General features: G+C 48.1%; 1 protein-coding gene and 1 long non-coding RNA gene across 12 annotated transcripts in view; one reads left to right on the top strand and one right to left on the bottom strand.

The window, feature by feature from the left end:
• Nucleotides 1-25,356, bottom strand: part of Apba2 (amyloid beta precursor protein binding family A member 2) — a 233,099-nt gene that overhangs the window by 187,523 nt on the left and 20,220 nt on the right. The gene's annotated exons all lie outside the window — the stretch shown is intronic.
• On the top strand, nt 11,985-24,013 carry LOC134483612 (uncharacterized). The gene is made up of 3 exons (XR_010060407.1): nt 11,985-12,414; nt 14,876-15,003; nt 22,710-24,013. It is a non-coding gene; the product is annotated as an uncharacterized LOC134483612 (long non-coding RNA).

Here is a 25,356-nt window from a genome sequence, read left to right as displayed (position 1 = left end):
AACGGGGCCATCTCTTCAAAATGTCCTTGTCCCTTTCAAACAGTCATGGAAGCCAGACATGTTTTGTGAACAATTTCCACCCTCACCCTCGTTATGGGCTGCTCTCTGGCCTTGTTCTGACAGGTCTGAAGATAGCAAAGCCACCCAGACACAGGAGCAAAGAGTTCAGACCACTTAAGAAAGTGTCGACCTGGAACTCTTGAGTGCCTCAGAGTGCAGGGTGCCTGACCCCACAGAGAATAAGAAGGGGCACACAGGGAGGGCGGCCAGGACCACAGTGGAGGCTCATTCTTATGCATGGTCTTCCCCTACCCCCAAACTTCAGTCTGGGAGAGCTTCAGAGTGACCTGCACAATGAGAAGAGCTGGCAGTGACAGAGCCTCCCCTGAGGGAGTCCACAGCAGAGTGACAGGCCTGAGGGAATTCTAGTCTCATCCTGTCCTGCCAGGCCGGCCAGTCACTGGCCCCACATCTCAGAGCTTAGTCCCAATGGAGTCAGGACCTGCATGCTCCCTGCATATCACATGTGCTGGGAGCGAGCTGGGCTCGGTGAACAGCCGTGGTCACCATGTGGCTGCAATCACACCCGGTGCCTTCTCTGCTTTGTCAACTCTTGAGAAGATTAGGACTTTGTTTTATACCAACAGGAAAATTCTCCTTTTCTAAAAACATCTTCAAGATGGTCGAAGGGACAGAAAAACCAGAGAAATGTCACAAGTTGTGCACAAGGTCCCCAAAGGAGCTGTATTTCTCTGTGTGTTGAATGAAGTGCTCTGCACTGGACGGATAAAGATTTTGGGGACATCTGAAAGTAATCTGGTACCTGTGTGGCTCCTCAGACATGTGACAGTTAGAAATGGCGAGCCCTCAAACCACTGGCTCATGTCTTCCCAACACCATCACTCACCCACCTCTGGTCGCTGAGGCCCTTGGACTGGGAGGTACTTCCATACCTCTAGTGCATGACGCCTAGTACAAGATCATGGACCAAACCGCTCAGCTAAGCTGACAGCTCCACACTCTGAGTTCACACCTAACCAACACCTCCAAGGCACAACTAATTGCCTTTCAGTGGTGCAAGCTGGGCCTCACCTCCCCTTATGGGACCTGGCCCCAACCACAGTCTCCCTCTCCCAGCTAGACTACCCATCTAGGGTCCTTCTAGACTCGCTTCCTCCTGAGTTAGCAGACTCTAGCTTCAAATGGTCTCTTCCTCCACAACTTATCCACCCCTATCCTGGCCTTGACTTCCTACCCTGGCCTCCACCACTAACCCTGGCCTCAACCTCGTACCCTAGCCTGGACCTCCCAGTCTTGAGCTTCTACCTCTAGCCCAGTCCATTCTGCCTGCCCTCTCAGATGTATCCATCAACACAAACTGATACTCCCTGTACAAGCAGGACATTCACAGGCCTGCGTGGGAGAATGCCCACCAAGCACTTAAAGACGGCACAGCAACAGATGGGGAGTGACTGAAATGGACACAGGCAGATGTTTGGTTTCAGACTGGGGACAAATGGTTGAGGTCCCTATTTAACATATCAAAGCAGACCTGGCCACCAGGTTCCGCCTGTATCTTTCAGTCCCAACCTATTATAGGGACCTCTGGTTGGCACACCCTGCCCCCTATCCTAAACTTCTCCAGCCCAGGGATTAGGCTGTCCTTTCCCCAGCTCCCCTTCCCTATACAATCCAGCCATTTTGGTTATCCAACTTCTTTGTATCTTTCAGTCTCCTGGCTGCTGTCTGGTTCCCTTTTCTCCCCCTCTCCCTTCCCGTACCCCCCTCACAAGGTTCATTCCTGTCCACTCTGGACTCTCCCAGATGCCCCTTCCTCTAGCTGCTCTCCCACATGTCTAAAATAAACTTTCTCCTCCACCATACCTAGGAATAGCCATACCCTTTCCTTTCCCCTTCCTTCCTTCCTTCTCTCCTTCCTTCCCTCCTTCCTTCCTTCCTTCCTTTCTTTATCATTCAGTAGAGGTCAATGGTGAATGTCATGAAGATACTTAAAACCACTGAATCAGATACTTTAAGGGGTGAACCTCATAAAGATACATGAATTATAACCTGCTAGAGCTGTTAGAAAGACAGCAGCTGGAAGTGAGGTCCCATCCTCCTCTAATGCACCCCAACTGTCTTCCAGAGCACAAGCCCTCAGGATGCTTGGAAAGGCCTCTGTCTTGTTCCATGCCCTCTGGCCTTTATCCTGCCCCCTTCTCTGCCCCAGTCCCATGGGATCGCTGCCATTCCTCAGCCCCACCAGGCCAGCTTCTGGTGGGCATCAGCATGGCTGACCTCCTCAGGGATCCTGAGGATGCCACTTATGCCCTGCCCACCTATACCTGCATACCTCTGGCAGTAAGGTCAGTATTTGCCACTGTCCTCACCCACTGGAGCAGAAGTTCTCTGCCCAAACCCCCTAGACCTCCTTGCAGGCCCCCAGGATCTGCTACTGTACAGGAGCCTGGCCCTGAGCACTGGAGGGGGTTCTGCTCTCTGAATCACCATAGCCACATGCTACAGGCCAAGCTTCCCTGAAGGGTGAGGAAGACAGCCTGTTCCTCAGAGCCACCCACACCCAGGCTATTTCCTGTTTCAACAAAGAGAGGGGCTGTGGCTCTCTTACTGAAAAATCTCTAAAATCCCCTCCCACCACGTGTGTGTCTATTCATCCTCACAGTGAGCTGGCAGGAACAGGGACATTAAAGTGACACGGGAACTCCTGGGATATAGAAAACTGTGTGCTTCCCTCTGGGCAGTGGTCACTGCCATAAGCAGAATACAGCATTGTCAGCCAGCCGCCCGTGCTCCATCACGGAACAGTAGAGCTGGCAACCACCACTGCCCTGCTTCCCTCTCTAATGCCTGGTCCTCTGCAGCCCCCAGGCACCCATGCCCACTTACCCACTCATCCATTCATAGTTCTAAAAAGAAGAAAAATCCATCCCACCAGAATGTTCTCAAACAAATGAAACCAAGGATCCGAGGGGGCACCTCCCAGCCAGGAGGCCTAGTACTCATGTCTCAATGTCCTGAACATATAAACATGAGGGGGGATTATTACATCAGCATTGCTCCTGTCTTCTCTCCCACAATGTATGGGCCATGCCCCATATGCCGGCCACCACTGCAGTGGGCCACTGTCACTCCTGAGCAGAGAAGAGGCCCTGGAGCCTATGTGCAAGTCTGAGCTCTGCCACTTCCTGGGCTCTGTGATCCTGGGGGTGCTTCTGAAGCTCTCTGTGCCTCATGTCCCTCACCCAGAGAAAGGACATAGGCACCTTGCACTTCACAGTGGGATGAGTCATGAAAATGGCCGTTGCTCATGGGGCTCTTCTGGTCAGTCTGCTCCCTCCTGAAGGGGCAACGAATGAACGAATGCACTCTGCTGTTGCCATCACTGTAGGGTCTGCTTTGCTGAGGAATGGATCTGGGGAACTCTGATGCATCACAAGGGAGCCTAAACGGTGATCGGCTGTGCCAGGCTCCCCAGGGGAAGCTAACACCAGAGAGGCAACGCAATACGGTAAGCATCACTTCCCCTCGTGCCCCCCACACCAGCCCACCAGCCCACAACAGGACCCTCTGACCCTTCCCCCATGCCACAGGAAGCAAAAATGAAAAGGGACGTGACAAGGGATGTTCCCGGAATGAGAGTGAGTTAATAAAACAAAGGCGCTTGCAGGAAAAAGATAAGTTAGATGAATCACACAACTCCGTCAAATGCTACACCAGGGAGCCACAACATACACCATGGACATAAGCAAACGGCAGCATATTCTATGCAGCATCGTAGAATAGCTGTGTCCAATGTGGCCCAGGTCAGATGTTCAGAACAGAGGGAGCAGGGAAGATGGCCACTGAGAAGATGGCCAGCAGACTGGAAACTAGATGCTTGCCTGCCTGCTTGCTTGCTTGCTTGCTTATTTATTTATTTATTTATTTATTTATTTATTTATTTATTTATTTATACAAATCTAAAACCAGTGAAAAGAAAGCTTAATTTAAAAACTATCCTGCGTAATATGGTACTCAGGGGACTAAGTATAAGAATGGACATAATTAGTGAGCTATCCACTAAGCCGGAAGATGGAGCTAAATTTTCCCAGAAGGCAGTACAAACAGACCGTGTGTTTCTAATGCTCCCCGCTGTTACGGTCTTTCTCCTCAGACTGAAGATTAGTGAGAATCCTTGAGATTTCACGGTCTTCCTCCATATTTATTGGAAGGGAGAAAGGAGGGAGAGTTGGGGGAGAGGTCAGCAAAGAAGGTGCTAGGGGACCATGCCAGGCTTTGCCTGGACCCCTAACTTCTCCTGACTGTGGGATTTCCTAGTTCGGAGCCAGCAGGAGGGCTTACTATCTGGCAGCCTGTGCTTCTTGGTTTGGGGAATTCTTTTCACTCAAAAGTATTTGGGGACAGCATGTTAAGTCAGCTGGCAAAGCCAACCCTGACTGAGTTTAGTCTGGGGATCCACACAGGGCCCATGCATGAGGGCATGAGGGATGCGTTGTAATGTCTGCGTGTGGAATGATATGACATGTGTTATGGAATGAGTTCTATTGAGTGTGGAGTGGCATGGTACACATGTGTGTGTCTGTGTGCACGACATAATAGTGAGGTCTGTGGTGCGAGATGCTGTACATGTGCATGTGTGTATGTAAGTCTGTAGGTGTGATGTGTTATTAGGGATAGAGAATAAGTGTGTATGTGTGTGTGCATGTGCGTGTGTGTGGGGAGGTGTGGTACAGGGTATTTGTTCACAGTAGAGAGTATCTGTGGTATGAGATATTTATCTGTGCTGTGGGGTGCTTGTCTGTCGTATATGGTATTTGCCTGTTTATCTGTGGTATGGGGTATCTGTACTACAAGACTTGTCTAAGCTATAGTGTATTTGTCTGTGGTATGGATTATCTGTAGCATGTGGTATTTGTCTGTGGTATAGGGTAAATGTCTGTGATATAGGATCTGTCTGAAGTATGGGGTGCTTGTGATGTGAATTCTTTGTAGTATGGAGTATCTGTCTGTGGTATGGAGTATCTGTCTATAGATGGGGTACATGTAGTACAGAGAACAGGCCCAATGGTAGCGTGTAACACGTACCCAACAGGGCCCAGGATATGAAGTGCTTAGGGGCCAAGTCCCAACCATTTCAGCCCTTCTAGACTCTAGAACACCACTTAGAAAGGGACATAGGATATATGTCATGACTCCACTCAAGCTTCACTCTTCAAGAGCTTATCAAGGTGGAAGTGGATGAGAGACTGAGAGGTCATTTAACAAAATCTCCTTACCTTCCTAGAGGTGGGCAGGGGGCTGTCTAGGATGAGTTCACAGGAAGAGCCATTCAGGTAGCTGAAGCGCTGAGGGGAGGTGACAGATAGCCCAGTGTCTGTGGCATGAGGATCAGAGTGTCCAGGTAAAACAGCCACACCACCTGCAAACCAGAATGCCTCACCCATAATGCAGGCCACATGGGTGACCAGAGAAGAACCAAGACACACCATGAGGGGATGGACCATCCAGATGGTCCAGAGGCACCACCCATGACTAAAGCAACTGCTCCGAGGCCTCCAGCCGGTGGTCGGGTAAACACTGTTTCCTACACACAGATCTTTCAAAACCCGCTTTCCTTCCAGGGAACCCGACATCACTGCAGCCAACATGCTTGACACTGAGCTGCTTTGCTGAGGTCTGAAACAAGGGGAGCCTGATTCCGCCTCTCCTCTGTCTCCCATCTCACCACGACATGCGAGACACTGCTAACCACCACTCCCAGAGGATCTCCTATCCTTCTGATCTTAGTGTAACCAAAAGTAAGTAAGTAACTCACAGACCAGATATAATAGAAACCCACCTTTTCTCTAAAGAACCCTCTCAAGGTCTTCCTCACAGAGGAAGGAAAGACGTGTGTGTGTGCGTGTGTGCGTGTGTGTGTGTGTGTGTGTGTGTGTGTGTGTGTGTGTGTACACGTGCGTGCGTGCGTGTGTGTCCTAGAGGGTTGGTATGGAACCTCTCCCCTGTCCCTGAAGCTCAGAAGAAGACAGAGCCTCATATTTACCAAGATGTTAGAGCATTAGACACAGAACAGAATATGCTAAAGGGTTGCAACTCCAAACACAAAGACTAAACTATAGGTGATTTTAGGTGATTTTATGCTGCAACTGGTGAAATTATTCTCAAGTTCTGAATAACAGCAGAAGTTATGAAGATTGCACTCATTTAAAATGATGACCAGGCCTGCCCAGAGCAGGCAATACAAATGGCCTTAACCTTGATTTGCAAATGTTAAATACAGCTTAACTTGAACTGTGGTTGCCTATTGTATTAGCCAGGTTCCCTGAAGGAAGAGAAGGGAGAGAGAGAGAGAGAGAGAGAGAGAGAGAGAGAGAGAGAGAGAGAGAGAGAGAGAGAGAGAGAGAGAGCGCTAGTAAAGAGAAAGGGGATGTATTCAAATGGCTTCTAGGTTGTGGTCCAGGCAGCCCAACAAAGGTTGTCTTATCAATGGAAGGTCCAAGAATCCAGTAGTTGTTCAGTGCATGAGACTGGATGGCTCAGCTGGTCTTCAGTATACACTGGAATCCTGAAGAAGTAAACTCTAATGCCGCCAGTAAAAGACTTGCCCATGAGAGCAGACCAAAAGAGCAAGCTTCCTTCTTCCACATCCTTTATATAGGCTGACAACAGGTATGGCCCAGGTTAAAGCTAGATCTCCCAAGTTCAAAATATACAGATGAAAGTGAGTCTTTCACTTTCTACGTCAAATGATTAAAATAAGAAAAAAATATATCCCTCACAGGTGTACCCAGCTGCTTGAGTTTTTGTGAATTCCAGATGTAGTCAAGTTGATGACCAAGAGTCTTACGCCTATTAATATCTGTTGAAATAAATGGCAGAAAGATTTACTGATAAGTGGCCAGCAGTTGTCCCATTGCCACCTCTTGGTGGTGACAAACCAGCAGGTAAAGGGCACAGTTCCTACAAGGGAAGCTCCCTAGGGTTTTCCTCCTGGGCTGAAACCAGAGGAGGGTCTACATTCGAGAGGAAGGAATGGACGGCAAAGGAACTGTGACTTAAATGCTCTTAGATGTGGAACACGTGCAGAAGGGTAGTCTTGTGGTACCCAGCAAAGCATGAACTAGACTAGAACCTCACCCGCCATGCTACTCCCCGGGCTACCGTGAAGACAAAGCCAGCAGTTAGCCATGGAAGCTGTGGAGTGACAAGAAGCTGGGGTAGCCATGGCAGGAAGGTTGGGAGAGCACCACACTTTAACCTCAGCTACTGAGACACTTGATACAAGTCAACCTCTTCTGGCCAAGAAGTCCTTGCTTTGGTCTGTGTCCACATCCAATACAGACTAAATGAATGAATGAGAGAGGGGTGTGGGGGGAGGGGCGTGACTGTTCTTAGGCATGGGGGGGGGGGAAGTTTACTGTAGATAAAAGGAGAGCATAGCCAGGGTCAGGGGCATCTGAGAGATTCCACAGTGGACATGACCCTGAGCTGAGCCATGTGAGGAAAGGAGGAAGGGGAAATGGGAGATTTCTGGGCCAAGAGACTGGCATAGCCAATATGACTGAGTTATACAGGGGCCAGAGATGCTGTGAGGAGCCCAGCCCACCCTCTGGTCTGGAAAAGTTTAGGGTAAAATAGCGGGAACATCAGCCAAGCTCCATAACAGGTCAGGACTGAGAGATTCGGGGGAACCTGGAGGCCAGAGTTGGCTTTTAATGAACACCTCTATTAGCCATTTGTAGGACCTAGGGTTTGAGACCTACCATAGACAAATGTCTATGCAGAGCATCCTGTTTTCTGCATGGCTGCTGGTTGTTATGTTTGTTTGTCTTAATGACACAAAGTTAGAGTCATCAAGAAAGAAGAAATCTCAAAAATTAAGGGACTGCCTCTGTCAGGCTGGCCTTGTAGGCAAGTGTGTGGGTTATTAATTGATGGTTGATGTGGGAGGGAACAGATTGCTGTGGGTGGTGCCACCCCTGGACAGGTGTTCCTGGGTTGCATAAAATAGATAGCAGAGACCATCAGTAAGCAGTATTCCTCCATGGCCTCGGTTCAGGTCCTTCCTGCCTTGAGTTTCTGCCTTGGCTTCCCTCAGGGGACTATGACCCTGGATACATGACCCAAGTGAACCGTTTCCTCCCCCAAGTTGCTTTTGATCATGTTCTTTATCACAGCAACAGAAAGCTAACTAAGAAAATAGCAAAACCCAATAATAGCCCCTGTCCCAGACTGTGCTGGTGTATGTACCTAGAATACCAGAATAGAATCTGGCTGTGGCTTGCCACAGATAGGTATTCAACGAACATTTGCTGAGTGACTGTATCCAGTCTTTTCCTTGTAGTTTGAAGTAAACGTTCAAGGTCTCATGGCACCATCTGGTGAAAGGCCCAGGGAACAAGCATAGAGGTTTGGAGACAAAGCAAGGCTTCAGAGGCTGCTCCTTAGCCCTATGCAGGCCTACAAGAAACAAGCTCACGCCTCTTGTGTCTCCCTGGGACAGGAAGGAGGAGAGAAAGCCTGGGAATATGGTAAGGCCTGAGCTGAAGGGTTCCAAACTCTGCACCCTGTGTGTGTCCTTCTACTCAGTCCTGTAAAAGTTGAGAGGCCAGGAATTAAGTTTCATGAGGCCTGGTCATCAGCAAGCTCTAAAGGCAGCACGCAGATCCGAAATCCAAGATTCGGTCCTGCAGAGAGACGAAGCCAGTCATCACCATCCAAGGACATGAAGACCCCTCCCCAGGTCTCACAGCTCAGACTCGAAGCAGGAAAGGGCAGGCCTGAGAGCACACTGTGCTTCCAACTGTACGATCACCTCAGAAACAGAGAGTCTCTCCTCTGCTCTGCCCATGAGACGCCTGGCCTCACGTGAATGAGCAGGAGGAAGGCATCGCTGAGACCCAGGTATGACTTCTGCAAACACTTCCAGGTCTTCCAGCCAGTAACAAAAGTTACTAAAATAATGTCCTCTCAAACCCATTCCAGAGAAAAACATACCTCACGCAAGTACAGTATTACAGAGCATTGTTATAAAATTAATATCAAAACTCTGCATGATCGTACACGGGTGTAATCCCAGCACTCAGGCAGGGGGATCTCCACGTTGAGGGCAGTCTGGGCTACGGAGCAAGACTCTATCTTGAAAATCAATTCAAATAAATACAGAAACATAAGTAAGACAACAAAAAACATTTTTTTTTAAAATCACTACATTGGATTTCAGAAATGCTTGTAAAAGAAAAACTCCTTTAAAATAATAAATTCTCTCTTCACAACTATCTGGAACTCTAAGTGATGTCTGATCTGCTGGTGCAGACCCACACCCTCATTGCTTAGAATGGCCACCCCAGGAACATAACCATCTTCATCTCCCTGCCACTTAAACAGAGAGGAACCTGTGATCTCTAACCCACCCCCCGCTGCTGCTGTTCTGATTAGGCTCAGAGCACCTCCAGAAAGCCTCGGACAAGAGAAGGGACTGTCCTCGAGGCCATGTTGTACTGTGTGTCCGCAGTGAGGGACCCACCACAATCTATTGTTTTCATAAATGCGAAACAACAGCAAATGGCTCCAACAATGCGTATTTTAATTTAAATGGTCCGTTAAAAAGAAGAGGAAAGGAGTTCGCACAGAGCGCCAGAGAAAATACAGCAATATTATTATTCACAGCAGAGATAGACACGGGTTTGGGGGGGGTATGGAGGGGTGCATCAAATTAAACTTCTCCCTCTGTGGCACCTAAATAACTCCACTGGGACTGAGCATCTTATCTCCACCAGGCAGGGTGGCAGACAAGCTCAAGCCATAGGCACTCACCCCAGTGTGGATAAGTGACAAACGGATTTGTTCTGGAGGTGCAGAATGACGTGGGGCTGGTGGCTGTGTCTCTCCTTCCCGAGACTCTGTGGACATGAGCAAAGAGCAGGAAGGCAGCCAGAGAAGTCCAAAGGGCTGGACCCTGGGCTCCCCTGGAGCACAGCAGACCCCTGCCGCAGCTCCAGGGCCACTGAGAACTGCAGCCGCTGCCAAAGTCAGAGCCAAAACCTCATCTGCTTGGGGTTTAAAGCATCTACTTCTCAGCGTTTCCTACGACAAAACCTAGATGCTGTTACAGAAGTCCTCTTTCCCTCTAAAAGGCACAGAATGTAAAATGTTTTGTGATATTGGTTTTGTTTTCAAACGGCTGGATGACACTGAAATACCACCCTAAACCCAAGACTGTTAAACTCTGAAATACTGAATATTTAAGTTTTACATTTCAAGTAATAGTGGGTCCCATTTTACAGAAGGCAAACTACCTTGAGCGACATCTGGCAACTGACAGGACACAAACTTGAAATGGATATGACAACACGGACAAACCAAAAAGAAAAAACAAAATCACTGTTATTCAGTGAATGTTCCAGAACCAGCTGAGGGTCCTATGAAGGCAAAGTCCCTTTCCCAAATGGCCAGTGTTAACAGAGAAGCGTAGTGGGGCTCTCCCTGCTGACCCATGCCTCATTATTTAAGCACTGAGCATGCCCAGAGGGCTACATGGCAAATGCCTTCCCCAGCACCTTCCATAGGCAGAAACCTTTCCGATCTTAGACCAGTGTCTCTCAATCTGTGTGTTAGGATCCCTCTGGGAGTCCAAGGATGCTTTCATAGGGGATGGCATATCAGATATCCTACATTTCAGATATTTAAATCACAATTCATAACAGTAGCAAAATTACAGTTATGAAGTAGCAACAAAAATAATTTTCTGATTGGGGTCACCACAATGTTAAAGGGTCCCAGCATTTAGAAGGTTGAGATCCACTGCTCAATACACAGGATATTGACAAAGCATTTATGTCAAAACACGCCTCACCTGTTGTGGGCAGCACCTCTAATGGCTGCCTGCCACATCTGTCAGGAAAGGCTGTGCCAAACCCATGGCCCCTGCCTTTACTGGCACCTTTCTGCCTGCCTGGTGTCATTGGACATCTTCTATTGTGATTGCTTTCTTGGCTTGCCTGTCTATGGATGGACATACAACTCAGCCTTACCAAGAGCAAGTCTGACGGAGGGCCACTAGCTCATTGTACATGGCCCCAAAGAAGTAAGACAATCTTCTTCTTCAGACTGAAGTGACCTGATGCTACAAGACCAAGATGACATCACCCAGTCTGGACTTCACAGCCCACAGCTGCAATCTCGCCTGTCGTTTCCCATTTTAATTCCTCTGCTGGTGGTTCCCAGAATTTGAAACACATTCCCCTCTGTTCCTGGATATGTCAACTTCAGAGGCTTTTCATCAACATCCACAAGAGAGTTTCAAAGGCATAGATCTCATGAGCTGTGGTGGTGTGGTATGGTCATGTGGTCATGGCCACACCAGCTCTTGTCAGTTCGCCTTTCTACTGTTTCCAAGAGCTTGAGGACTGACTGCTTCCAGCAGCCCACTCAGTTCTGAGCACACAGCTACACCCGTCTGAAAGCCTGGAAGCACCCAGCCTCCAGGATGGATACACTCTTCTCTATGAACAAGCCCTGCCTTTGCATTCCCCAATCCCAGCACCAGAGCTGGCATTAACACACATGCTGCTGCTGTTCTTTGAGGAACTGACTTTGGAGCTCACAGACTTGGATGCTCATGGGAGTCTCTGTCAGATGCAGAAAGGAACAAATACTCCACACTGCCCTCTCCATCCACAGAGACTGGAACCACAAGTACCCAAGGTTTAAGCCCTCTCTTGCTTCCTGGTCTCTTTTTACTACAGGAGATGCTTCTAGTGCCCAGCTGATAAATAAGTTAATAAACCATAGCACATACATAAAGTGAAATATTATTCAACCTTAAACAAGAAAGCCAGATAGCAATTAGGAGTTATTATAAATAGTATTGGACGTAATAGTCTGTATATCTCAAAGGACTAGAAGGGTTTTGAAAGCTTTCATCACAAAAAATACTTGTTTCAGAAAATATATTATGTTTAGTCTAATTGAAATCTTATACATTGTATATATCTAAACATTACATAGTAGTTTATATACATAGTTTCTGTTTGTAAAAGTATCAGTTAAAAGACAAATGTAATGACTTTTATGTATGAGTTAAAAATAAATGTACATAGTAGGAAAGAAAGTCTAGCTCAGGTCCAATAGGTGTAAACTTTAAGGACACCATGTTAAGGGAAATGAGCCAAGCAGAAAATGGCAGACACTGTTTGAGTCTACTTGACGGGCAGAGAAATGTCATATTCATCCAGACAGAGGTGAAATGGTGGCTGCTTGGGGCTGGGGAGGAATTAATAGTTATGACTGAATGGATAAGATGAAATGTTCTGCAGGGATGGGAGCAACTTCCACACAGCATGAAGAAGGCATTTTTACCCACTAACCTCCCAGATGGAAATGACTCAGATGGTGAGTTTCATGTTATGTGTATTTTACCACAAGTTTTTTTTAACTAAGAAAATAAATATATTCTTGATGAAAGAACAGAAGAGAGTTGTCAGTCCACTCATTCTTGAGCCTGGAACAGCCAAAGGGAAAATTACACAGATGAGGAATGAGACCTCAGAGGACCCGTGAGAGCCACAGGAAGGGACTCCACAGGGTGAGAACTGAGGAACACAGGGGACCTTCTCAGTTAGACTGTAAGTGAGCAGGTGGCACCAGACCAGGCATCAGGCCTGTGGCACCAACCAATAATGGACTCAGGCCCACACCCACAAGCACTTCACAGAAGTCAGAGGACAGAGGAAAATGTTACCACCAATGATGAAGTGAAATTTTTTAACAGCATGAGAAGTTGGCTCAATTGCATGCATGCTTGCTAGCTTGCTTGCTTGTGAAGGGCTAGGAGGTAGTCCCTAATCCATGAGCATACTGGTAAGAACTCTCCATCGAGAAAAACACTCCTGAGCCTTCAAAGGACAATTTTGAAAGAGACTTTAGAAAGTCTTGTTTCAAAAGCCTAAGTCCTGACATTCGGGCAGACTCCTTGACATAATTTAAACAGAGACAGACCATCTGCACCTACCCATTTGATGAAAAGCCGACCAAGGCTACAGGAGTCCCTGAGGTTCACAGGCTTAAGCTGAGACATGACCCTTTGTTCCCCAAACATTCTGAGCCACACTGGCAGAAGGAACCCAACACCTTTGCTCCAACCTTCCTAAGCACTAATCCCCTGGTGGTATGGCAGCCATAAATACAAATCATTTAAAGCTGAGACACTTCAGTGAGCCCCTTGCCTGGCTCTCCACCTTGACCCTTCATCCAGGAAGCATATCCACAACCCAGAAGCCCATGGACCCTGCAGCAGAGCAATTCTGACCTGAATACAACATGTTCTAGGTCATGTAAAGCACACTAAAGGCCACTTGGGTCATGAGGTCAGGTGCAGGTCTCCTCCTCTGCCCTAAGCCTGCTGGGCTGTGGCTGGCCCATTTGACCCTGGTCGTAGGAGATGAGTCTGGGATCCACCCAGGCTACCATGGGGGCAGAACTGTAAGGCAGGCTTCAACTATGCAGTTCTCATTAAATGAGAGAAAAGTGGGCTATTGTGACCACAAAGGCAGCTAAAGGCTGTCACAGTGCAGTCGTTCGAAATAAAACCTATCCCATTAGGAACGCTGCAATGGCAGCCCATTTCCAGTACTGTGCTCCGGGTCAGCCCAGCTGTCAGAAGATAAGGGTTTCAAATTGAAAATCAAAGAGCCACTGTACAGCTTTAGACAAAGGAAATGATGTGCACGTGGGCAGATGCTAAAGTCACCCACATGAAGAGCTGCCCAAGATGAGCGCCCGATCCCTAATAGAAATCACTCCTGATTTCTCACTCTCACGCAGTGTTCAGGCACAGGAGGGCCAAGACTGTGTTCTTGACTGGGTTGTGCTGGCTGAATCCCTGCTGGGAACAGTGCTGTCTCCCCAGTGTAAGGGTGACTGACAAAGCCAACATTATTGTCACAAAAAGCCACCCCATTTTCAGCATTTGCCCTACAATTATAGAACCCAACCCCAAACTGGAAAGAACGGATTAACTGAAGCAGACCTCACATTCAGTTGGCCAAGGAATTGTCCCCATTAGAATTACGGGAACATGTCAACCCTTAGTGTCAGTCATCTGGATTGGGCCACCAGGAAAGTCTAATGGTCCCAGAAAACCCCTACAGAGAGAGGCATCCACACTCAGGCAAAAGTGCACGGGAAACAAAACATATTTCTACTTAGCCAAGGAACATACTAACCACAGTTTCCATTGCAAGTTTCAGAGCTTAAACACAAGTCCAGGGTCAGCCTGAGTAACCCAGAAGTTTTTAAATGGGAGAGGGTGTGGCTTAATGCTAGAGAGTTTGCATAGCACATGTAAGGCTTCAAATTTAATTCCCTGAATCAAAAGACAAAAAGATGGTTGTGGGAGGAAGGAAGGAAGGGAAAGAAGGAGGAAGGGAGGGAGGGAGGGAGGGAGGGAGGGAGGGAGGGAGGAACAAGAGCTGAGGGAAGTCTGAACACCAAGACCTTCAGCCTTCAGACAGGTGCCTGAAGGTACCCAATAGACAGAAATCAATACGTAACCCCAGCAGCCAACAGCACTACAAAAGGGTACCCTGCTTAGGCTACTGTCCATGAATGACTCCATGACACACACCCCTCCCATTTTGTGACATTTTAGCTATATGAGATCAATCGTGTATGTGTGTGTGTGTATGTGTGTGTGTGTGTGTGTGTGTGTGTGTGTGTGTGTGTGTGTGTGTGTGTAGATAAGATGGGATGGAGAGATGAGTAGAATTAGGGCTCATGATGTGAAATTCACAAAGAATCAATAAAGTTTGAAGAATCGATACGTTTAAAATAATCTAATTTAATTTGAAAATAGGTCATTCTGAATGGATAAAGAAAATGTGGTACAGCTACACAATGGAATTCTATTCAGCTATTAAAAACAAAGACATCGTGAATTTTGCAGGCAAATGGATGGACCTTGAAAATATCATCCTGAGTGAGGTAACCCAAATCCAAAAGAAGATGCATGATACGTATTCACTTATAAGTGGATATTAGCCATAAAATACTACATAAAATGCTACACTCGCAGACCCAAAGAAGCTAAACAAGAAGGGAGGCACAAATGAGGATGCTTGAATCTCACTTAGAAGAAGGAATAAGATAATCATAAGAGGCAGATGGAGGGAGGGATCTGCATGGGAGAGGGGATAGGCAGGATAATGGGGCAGGATCACGTATGGAGAAGGGCAGTAGCAATGGCCAGATGGCCATGAGAATGAATGGAAATCTGCAACTGACAGGGGCTGGAGTGAGGAGGTATGGGGGCATCTCCAGGACATGACAGAGATCTGGGATAAGGGGGGCACCCAAGAATCAATGAGGGTGACCTTAGCTATGACTCACAGCATTGGGGATGTGGAACCTCCTGTAGCCAGGCAGGAACCCCAGTGAAGTGATAGGGACACCGACCCACCCACAAAACTTTTGGTCCCAAATTTGTCCTGTCTACAAGAAATGCAGGCACAGGGGCTGGAACAGGGACTGAGGGGATGGCCAACCAATAACTGACCCAACTTGAGACCCATCCCATGGGCAAGCACTAATCCCTGACACTCTTAATGAAACCCTGTTACGCTTATAGACAGGAGTCTAGCATGGCTGTCTTCTGAGAGGCTCCACCCAGAAGCTGACTCTGACAGATATAGACACCCACAACCAAACACTGGAGGTTGGAGGTTGGGGGCTTACATGGAGAATAGGAGGAAGGACCAAGGGCCCAAAGGGGATAGGAACTCCACAGGAAGAAAAGAGAATCAACAACCTGGACCTTTGGGGCTCTCAGAGACTAAACCAACCAAAGAACATACAGGCTGGACCTAGGCCTCCCACACATACATGGCAGAAGTACAGCTTAGTCTTCATATGGGTCCCAAACAACTGGAGGCGAGGTAGCCATCCCAAAAGCTGTTGCCTGTATGTGGGATACATTCTTCTAGCTGGGCTGCCTTGTCTGGCCTTAGTGGGATAGAATGTGCCTAGCCTCACTGATTTGATGTGTGGGGATTGGGGATAGGGGGTGGGGTGTTATTATACAGGTGGGGAGGGAACCACTTAAAGAAGAAGGGAAGGGAATGGGGGAAGGATTGTGGGAGGGGATGACCAGGAGGGTGGCAGTGAGTGGGATGTAAAGTTAATAATAATAATAATAATAATAATAATAATAATAATAATAATATAACAACTATAGGAAGAAAATAGGCCATTCTGAAAAGCACATGAAGAGATGGCCAAATTGGTCTGGTACATACATTTTAACCCACAGTCAAATATATTAACTGCCTCCTTGGAAGCATTCAATTGGTTTCCAATGTGATCCTGCTGCTTAATGGTTAGGTTCATAGACCCTGGAGTCCAAGGGGATCAGTTCTCCTGACTGACGCCTAACATGAGAGCACATCTCCTTCCTTCCATCTCTTGCCAACTCCAGAGATGTCTCCTAAAGCCTCCCACACCCCAGAAGCTGGCTCTGCCCGCGTGCACTTCTGGATCTGGATCTGGATCTGGATCTGGACTGCCCTGGGGCAGCATGACGCTCTTGCTGGCTGCCCTACACAAAGCTAGCCGAGCTTGACCTCAGTTGGCTGGAGATAGCCTGGACAATGGCTCTTTCCCCACCTTCACCCCTACGCTGACATCCTCTCTGTAAGCAGAGAAATCCAGACTGATCAAGATGGAAAATTAAGTATCCTAAGGGATGGTACAGACTTCCAGTAGACAGAATTTTGATAAAATAAAAGCCCGCACCCCATACCCCACACCCCACACCAGCTTCTTCTCCTTTCCATCTAACTTCTGACACAGTGAGTTTAGACCATGCAGTAGGAAGATGAATCCCATATTTGCCCAGCAGTGGGCAGCACAGATCCAGGTGTCCCTACTGATCCCCATTGGAAGACGGTCATTTAAAACAATACCCACCAACAAGTCCCCAAGGGACCAAGCACTAATACAGCCATCCAAAAGAGACCTAGTAGGCTAGAGTAGGCTGGCTGGTTAGTTTCATTAAATGATACTGGCTGCTCTTTCAGAGGACCAGTGTTCAATTCTCAGCACCCACCTAAAGACTCATAACCATTTGATATCCCAGTTCCATGGACTCCAACACCATCTTCTGGCCTCCTCAGGTTCCAGACATACACTCAGGTAAAATATCCACATACATAAAAATTTTTATAGGCAAGTATCAAAAGGAAAGGACACCCAAAAGAAAGGCCAGAGTAGACAAGTCAGTCCTAAGCCAATTAAATGTTGTTCTTATAAGAGTTGCCTTGGTCATGGTGTCTGTTCACAGCAGTAACACCCTACCCAAGATGGTGGTCAGTCTCCATATGTAAAAGCCAACAGGGTTTTAGTGACTTCCATAATTAGCTAGAAAATGGGGTGAAGGAATGGGGTGATCCCGGTGACAACAGCAACAGGAGCCTTGCAACCAACATGGAAATCTACCCAGAGGAGTGACAACTGTATGCAATCGAAACTGCAAAGCCCTAGCAAAGGGAATAAAGAATTAAAAGATCCAGATGAGGAGAAAAATGAATGACAGCATCTCTTCTGCCGTGCACCAACCTTCAGAGCCATCCCAGCTGAAATCCCAAGGAGCCTGGAGATGAGCTGGCTTGCTCTCAAGTCTGTCAATGCATGACAGGGATTGTGGAAGCTAAGGAAGTTGCCAGACTCACAAGGGGCTTCCCAGGTTATGTGAATGGTAACAACTGCTGTAAAGAGGAGACACAACCATCAAGCCAACTCCTTCCAACAGGACTCAGGTCTCAGAAGTCCAAACACATGCTGGGGGGAGGGTTTCCAGAAATACACCTGTGTTTAAGTCACTCATGCTCTGTAAATGACCCCAGTAAGCTCTTTGGTTCACTCAGCTAGGCTTGGGTAGATTCATTTATTTGATCTGCTATGGGTGTCCATCTGGGGTGAACAAACATTGTTCATATATCCCCAGGAAAAGCCACACAACAGAAAGTTTGGGGAGGGTGGGAAAAGAAAAAAAAAAAAAACGAAGAGGTCATGACTCTTCAGTAACAAAGCAGTCCCGTGCTTACGAGACTTTTTTTTGTCAACAATATAAGCCATGGTGTGACCATTAAATTTTGATAAAGTCAACCATATATTTATATCCTGGGGCCTCCCTCTCAACCTCCACTCCCCAGTCCCAGGTCCCTGGCAAGTCCTAGAGATGCCCCTCCCACCACCAACAATTTCTGTTCTCTCTCCCCTGCTCTCCCTACACTGATATTCCCCAACCCTGCTCCCCTTCCCATCCCCTCTCTCACCCAGTTCCCTCCCTCCATCCACCTCTGGAATCTATTTTGTTTTCCCTTCTGTGAGAGATTCAACATCCTCCCTTGGGCCTCCTTTTAATTGGCTTCTTTAGGTTTGTAGATTGTAACATGGTTGTCCTGTACTCTATGGCTAATATTCACTTCATAATATCCATGTTTTTGATAGCTAAGTTGTATTTCACTGTGTAAATGAACCATATTTTCTTTATCCATTCTTCAGTTGAGGGATATCTAGTACTCTTGGGGAATCCCAGAGACTGAACCACCAACTAAAGAACATACATGGGCTGGACCTAGGCTCCCTACACACTTGTAGCAGATGTGCAGCTTGGCCTTCATGTGGGTTTCCCAACAATTGGAGCGGGTGCTGTCCCTGAATCTTTTGTCGGCCTGTGGGCCCCATTCCCCTAACTGGGCCCTCTTGTCTGGCCTCAGTGGGAGAGGATGTAACTAATCCTCCAGTGATTTGATGCTCTGGGAAGGGGTAAGACCCAAAGGGGCTCCCCCTTCTCAGAAGAAAGGGGGAGGGGGAACAAGGAGAGGATCTGTGTGAGGGGGTACTGAGGAGAGAAGCTAATGTTGGGATGTAAAGTGAATAAATAATTAAATTAATGAAAAATCTGATATAGTGATATCACAACTACCTCAGGAAGGGCACCCCATGTTAGTCTCACAAGGAAAGTCACAGCAACTCTAGCAGCTGATATTTTCATAAGAATAAACAAGTAAAGCAAAGAGAAGACTCTAGACACACGGAGAAATAACCCCAAACACCTCAGCATCTAACAACTCTGCTGTGATGATTAACAGTGAATGTCGTGAGAATTTTGGTTTCTTTGAAACCACAGAAATGTTACATGATTATTTTTTTTTAATCCCAAATGTGGGACATGGGGCCGCTTTAGATAGTCCAGAGCAGCAGACTAGGATGTGTCTCGTGCTCTAGCGGGGGAGTGATTTTGCCAACAGCAGATAGTTTCTGCAAGTGTATGGCATTCAAAATCCTGGGGGATCTTGATAGGGTATAAATCCTAGAGCCTGAGAGAGGTGGCGGTTGGCTGCTGCTGCTGCTGCTGCTCCTCCCCCTCCTGCTGCTGCTGCTCCTCCCCCTCCTGCTGCTGCTGCTCCTCCTCCTGCTGCTGCTGCTCCTCCCCCTCTTGCTGCTGCTCCTCCTCCTGCTCCTCCTGCTGCTGCTGCTCCTCCTCCTCCTGCTCCTCCTGCTGCTGCTGCTCCTCCTCCTCCTGCTCCTCCTGCTGCTGCTGCTCCTCCTCCTCCTGCTGCTGCTCCTCCTCCTGCTCCTCCTGCTGCTGCTGCTCCTCCCCCTCCTGCTGCTGCTCCTCCTCCTGCTGCTGCTCCTCCTCTGCTCCTGCTGCTCCTCCTCCTCCTGCTCCTTCTCCTGCTGCTCCTGCTGCTGCTCCTGCTGCTCTTCCTAATGCTGCTCCTCCTCCTCCTGCTGCTGCTGCTCCTCCTGCTGCTGCTCCTCCCCCTCCTGATGCTGCTCCTCCCCTCCTCCTCCTGCTGCTGTTCCTACCCATCCTGCTGCTGCTGCTCCTCTGCCTGCTGCTCCTCCTTCCCCTCCTGCTGCTGCTGCTGCTCCTGCTGCTCCTCCTCCTCCTGATGCTGCTCCTCCTCCCCCTGATGCTGCTGCTGCTGCTCCTCCCCCTCCTGCTGCTGCTCTTCCTCCTGCTGCTGCTCTTCCTCCTGCTCCTGCTGCTGCTCCTCCTCCCCCTGATGCTGCTGCTGCTGCTCCTCCCCCTCCTGCTGCTGCTCTTCCTCCTGCTCCTGCTGCTCCTCCTCCTCCTGCTGCTGCTCCTCCTCTGCTCCTGCTGCTCCTCCTCCTCCTGCTTCTCCTCCTGCTGCTCCTGCTGCTCCTGCTGCTCTTCCTAATGCTGCTCCTGCTCCTCCTCCTCCTCCTGCTGCTGCTGCTCCTCCTCCTGCTGCTGCTCTTCCTCCTGCTGCTGCTCCTCCTCCTGCTGCTGCTCCTCCCCCTCCTGCTGCTGCTGCTCCTCCCTCTCCTGCTGCTGCTGCTCCTGCTGCTCCTCCCTCTCCTGCTGCTGCTGCTCCTGCTGCTCCTCCCTCTCCTGCTGCTGCTCCTCCTCCTCCTGCTCCTCCCCCTCCTGCTGCTGCTCCTCTTCCTCCTGCTCCTCCCCCTCCTGCTGCTGCTGCTCCTCCCCCTCCTGCTGCTGCTGCTGCTGCTCCTGCTGCTCCTCCCTCTCCTGCTGCTGCTCCTCCTCCTGCTGCTCCTCCCCCTCCTGCTGCTGCTCCTCCTCCTCCTGCTCCTCCCCCTCCTGCTGCTGCTGCTGCTCCTGCTGCTCCTCCCTCTCCTGCTGCTGCTCCTCCCCTCCTGCTGCTGCTCCTCCTCCTCCTGCTCCTCCCCCTCCTGCTGCTGCTGTTGCTGTTGCTGGTGGTGGTGGTGGTGGTGGTGGTGCTGGTTGTTTTTGTTATCCTTTGAAGAAATTGGATATCCTCATGGCAAAGATCAAACTTGCCCCAAGGAACTCGACACCCTAATCAGCAGAAAGTAGTCTACCAATATTGACACCCATTTCCCCTCCATCCTTCTTTCTCTCCCACCTAGTATTAGAAGGTGGAATAAAGAAGGAAAGAGGCTGGAAGGAAAGGAACCCTTCCAGTAGCCAAAAGTGTAGGTACAGGGAGCCTGAAGGATCTGGAACATGGAGTAGACAAGCCACCAGGCACATCTGTGAGGGATCTATGTTGATTGGTTAACAGTAGCTGCAGATTCATCCACTGTCATCAGGCATCATCATCGGTGAGTTGAAGTCCCAGATTGAATGCAGAGGGGAGTGTAAACTGAGCGTCAGCACTCGTCTCCCTCAGTCCCCACTGCAGACGCAACAGGATCTGCTGCCTCACGCTCCTGCCATCATGGTGGAATACACCCTCAAAGTGTGAGCAAAATGAGCACTTCCACCCTTGTGTCGTACCTTTGTGTTTTATTTCTGTATTTTATCACAATAAGGAGAGTAACCAATCCTCACACTCTACCTGTTCAAGCCCTCGGATTGTCTAACAGAGCTATGTCTTGAAGAGGGAGGACTGAGGTTGTCTCAATGGTAGAGTGCATGCTTGCATGAGACCCTGGATTCAACCCCTATCCATAAGAGGAGGAAAAGGTACCAAAGCAGGAATATAAAGATGGCTCGTGAATAAGTAATAACATTGGAAAACCAAATGTTCATGTGGGAAAAAAAACTACATCTTCAATCCACACTGTCTCTATAATATACTGCAGATGAGTAAAAGAAGATACAAATGTAGAAGCGTTGGGTATAAAGAAAAAAAGGAAGCCACATGTACCTATGACACCAAGAGGTAAAGAGAGGAGAGTTGAGAGTTCAAGGTCATCTTTGGGACAAAAACAGCTCAAGACCAACCTGACGTACAGAAGACCCTGTCTTAAAATGAACATAAAAACAGAGCGTTTATACGCACTTGAGGTAAGGATGTCTTTTCTGTAAGGAAATTCAGGAGAAAATAAAAGAAAATCTATTGGATAACATAAAAATTCTGAGTTTTTGCATTGCCAAAGATGTCATTAAACAGACTTGAGGAACACAGAGACACCTGAGAGAAAATATCTACAATGTCTGTGACAAATGGGAAATAGCCCTGGTATGCTAAACACACCAATAAATTGATGGAAAACCCCTGAGCAGATCAGCTGAGAAACAGTCAACAACAACTAAAGAAGAAATAAAAATTCTTATCAAGTACAGGAGTCTGGCTTGGAATTGTTTACCATTTGGGCTCTATTTAAGTACTGTATGTATAGTTGTGTGTGCACTCATGTGTGTGCATATAGTGTATATGCATGGGAAGGCCAGAGGAGCAAGTTGAGCTTCTCCTACCACTCCCCTATACCCGGAGCTAGGCTACAGGCCGATAGCAGGCCCCAGCGATGCTCTTGCCTCTCTGTTCCCAGGTGCTATGATTACATGTGCACTGGGTGATGCTTGACTTTTCATGTGTGTGGGGTAGGGGGAATGCAAACTCAGTCTCTCATGGTTGTGCATAAGCATCCTTCCTCACTAAGCCTTATCTCTCGCTCCTATTCATAATTTTAAAAGTAGCACAGTGCCATGCAAACGGATCTCTATTTTGGAGGTATGTATACCAAGACTTCTGAGGGATGAGGCCTAAGTCACTGTCAACACTGTTTCCTAAACATATGTGCCTAATGACAAGGGCCAACTTAGAAATTAGGCATAGAAAGAGCTAACAATGAACTAGAACCATTACAACACCCTTCTAAAATGTTACATGAATATTCTATCTCCTCTCCATCTATGCCCCCTTCTTGAATGTAGATAGATATTTCTATTTTAGGACCACAGGTGACCATGGGTAACTTGAAACCACGGACTGAGAACTACAGAGGAGCATCCATTCCCACTGCAAGGCTGTAACCGGACGTTAACATGCTCAGTGGAGCTGCAGACTGATATGTTCACCAGCAACGAGGCCGACACAGCCAGCATCACTGACAGTTATCACCACGAAGCCGGGTATGGTTGTAGATGTTTGCAATCCCCGGCCTGGAGGTGGAGACAAGTGGGTCCCTCCAGCTTGTGAGTTAGCCGGTGTAACCCAGTCCTAGCCAGCAAGCTCTGAGCCAGGGGACCCCATCTAGAGTGGAGTGAGCAACTCCTAAGATATGATACTCCGGCCTCCGTACAAATGGAAAGGAACATGCATGCACCTGTGAACACGCACATATCCTTACACACATACGCACCTGCACTGCACTTCCTACTCGTGTCTGATGCTCAGCCTCTGACCCAGCAAAGCGGGGTTGTGTTGTGCAAGCACGCCAGAGGCTACTGAGAACACAGTTGTGACACTGCACTCCACCCCTGCCTTTGAGAGCGGGACGTAGCAACTGCTCCAGAGTTCCCGAAGTCCACGGTCAGCTTGTGCACAGGAATTAGAATCCATCTTGCTCCTTGTACAACTGACAAGGGGCAACAGCACATCGCACATGTTGCTCCAGAGGAGGCTGCATCCATAGAGATGTCACAGCATCTAAATGGAGTTCAGACCCCTTATCTAAACGCTCGCCGTCCCAGAAGTTGGTACAGCCTTTTGAGTGTTTCAGATTTGGGAATATTTGCTGAGGTTTACCTTGTGGTTATGACCCAAGTTTAAATGAAAAAGCCATCCTCTGTATGGGACTACACGAACTCTAGAAACACTCTTCTCTGCATATAGTTCTATTTGGTATTTAGAAGACTTTTGTGTATGACGTGAGATTTCCATACAGGAAGAGAGCAGGAATTTTCCACTTGCAACAAACATCGTGTTACTCCGAAAGTTTCAGGTTTTGAACCATTCGGAAGAGGGATGCTCAGCCTATAGGTTGATCTCATTGTCTTGAAAGAATATTAAAAATAATAAGTTCATATATATTCATATAAAACATGGGTTTGAAAACTCCCATAGAGGAAAAAAAAAAGGAAGGTTACATACACAAGCTGACGATATCTGCCTATGCAGGGGTTAAATGGGGACAAGGGGGAAGTTTTCTTGGCTATTTATTTCTACACTTCTAATTTTTATAATTATTGCATATTAGTTTCGTAACCAGAAAAAGTAAGAGGAGAGAAAAAAAACCTGCTTGTACAAAATGAAAGGCGGAGGGTGCCTGGGTCTGTAAAGTCCCTGCCCCATCAGGACCAAGGTCTTGTCATCCTCCAGCTCTGATGCTGGAAAACAGCTCTGTGTCTCCTCTAAAGATAGAGGGTAATTGCCGTCGGAGGCAGGCTTTCACACAGAGGAGTGTCACATCTGTTTATCTTCATTATTAGCTCTTTGTTGTGGGATAATGAAACAATACACAAGATCTCCACCTCCCACAGACAACGCCAGCTTGCTGGGAGTCAGTTCTCTTCAGTCTTTCTGAGCTTTTGCATGGAGCCCAAAGGAATGATCACCCCGCCCCCACCCCCACCCCCCTCCCTGGGTGTTTAAACAACCCTGTGACCCAGTGAAGCTGAGGACCCGCACCTCTCTCTCACCCACACCCGTGAACCCCGTCCCGGTCCCACACCCTCTGGTCTTTAAGAGGTCACAGTGTTTGGGATGAAAAGCTTTAAAATTCATCACCAGAGGGGTCCCCATGGAGTGTGTTTCCATGCATAGAAAATGGCTACAAAGTCTAGTTTGGAAGAATTGATGGAAAGCGTTCCATTTTAAGTTCCTCAACCAGAGGAAATCTGAAAGTTTTTGCTTCCAGCCCAGCAGAGCAGATGCAGGAATCCATCGCTTCTGCAAAAGGAGGACAAAGATCCTCCTGGGAAACAGGACTGGGCAACTTTTCTTCCGATGCTCGCGGCTGCCAGCGGCTCTGGAAGCCAGCTGGGCTCCAACGGCTCCTATGGACCATCTGACCCAGATGCCCCCTGTGGCTCCATCTATTACCAAGTGACAGGGAAAATGAAATACATCTTTAAAAGCACAGGATCCCAGAACCATCCAGGGGTGAGGATGTCTCCCTGGAAGACCACAGAAGTCTGAGAAACTTCCAGGGGCCTAGTCACAAGTCCTGGCTTTCCCCTTCAGATACCCCCAGCCAAGTTGGAGCAGTGTTCTACCGGGCAGCGTATGAATGACGGCTGACATGCGGTGTTACAGGTCCATACTCAGTGGTGTCATCTAGTGAGAGAGATGAGGATGGGAGGTGAGGAACAAACATGAGTAAATGAGAGAAGAAGGCTAGCTCAGACAGTGAAGTGCTTGCCATGAAACACTAGGATTATCCCCAGAAATGACATCAATAGTTGGAAGTGTTAACAAAGTGCTTATAATCCCAGTGTTGGGGAGACAGAGGCAGTAGGATCTGTAGGGCTCTCTGGCTAGCCAGCCTAGCCTACTCTACAAGTTCAGGGCCAATAGAAAAAGTAGATAACCTGGGTGGTGGTGGTACATGCCTTTAATCCGAACACTTAGGAGGCAGAACCATGTGGATCTCTGAGTT

This window comes from Rattus norvegicus, chromosome 1 (genome assembly GCF_036323735.1).
Source record: "Rattus norvegicus strain BN/NHsdMcwi chromosome 1, GRCr8, whole genome shotgun sequence".
Classification (NCBI taxonomy): Eukaryota; Metazoa; Chordata; class Mammalia; order Rodentia; family Muridae; genus Rattus; species Rattus norvegicus.
This window is presented reverse-complemented; position numbering and strand designations above follow the sequence as displayed.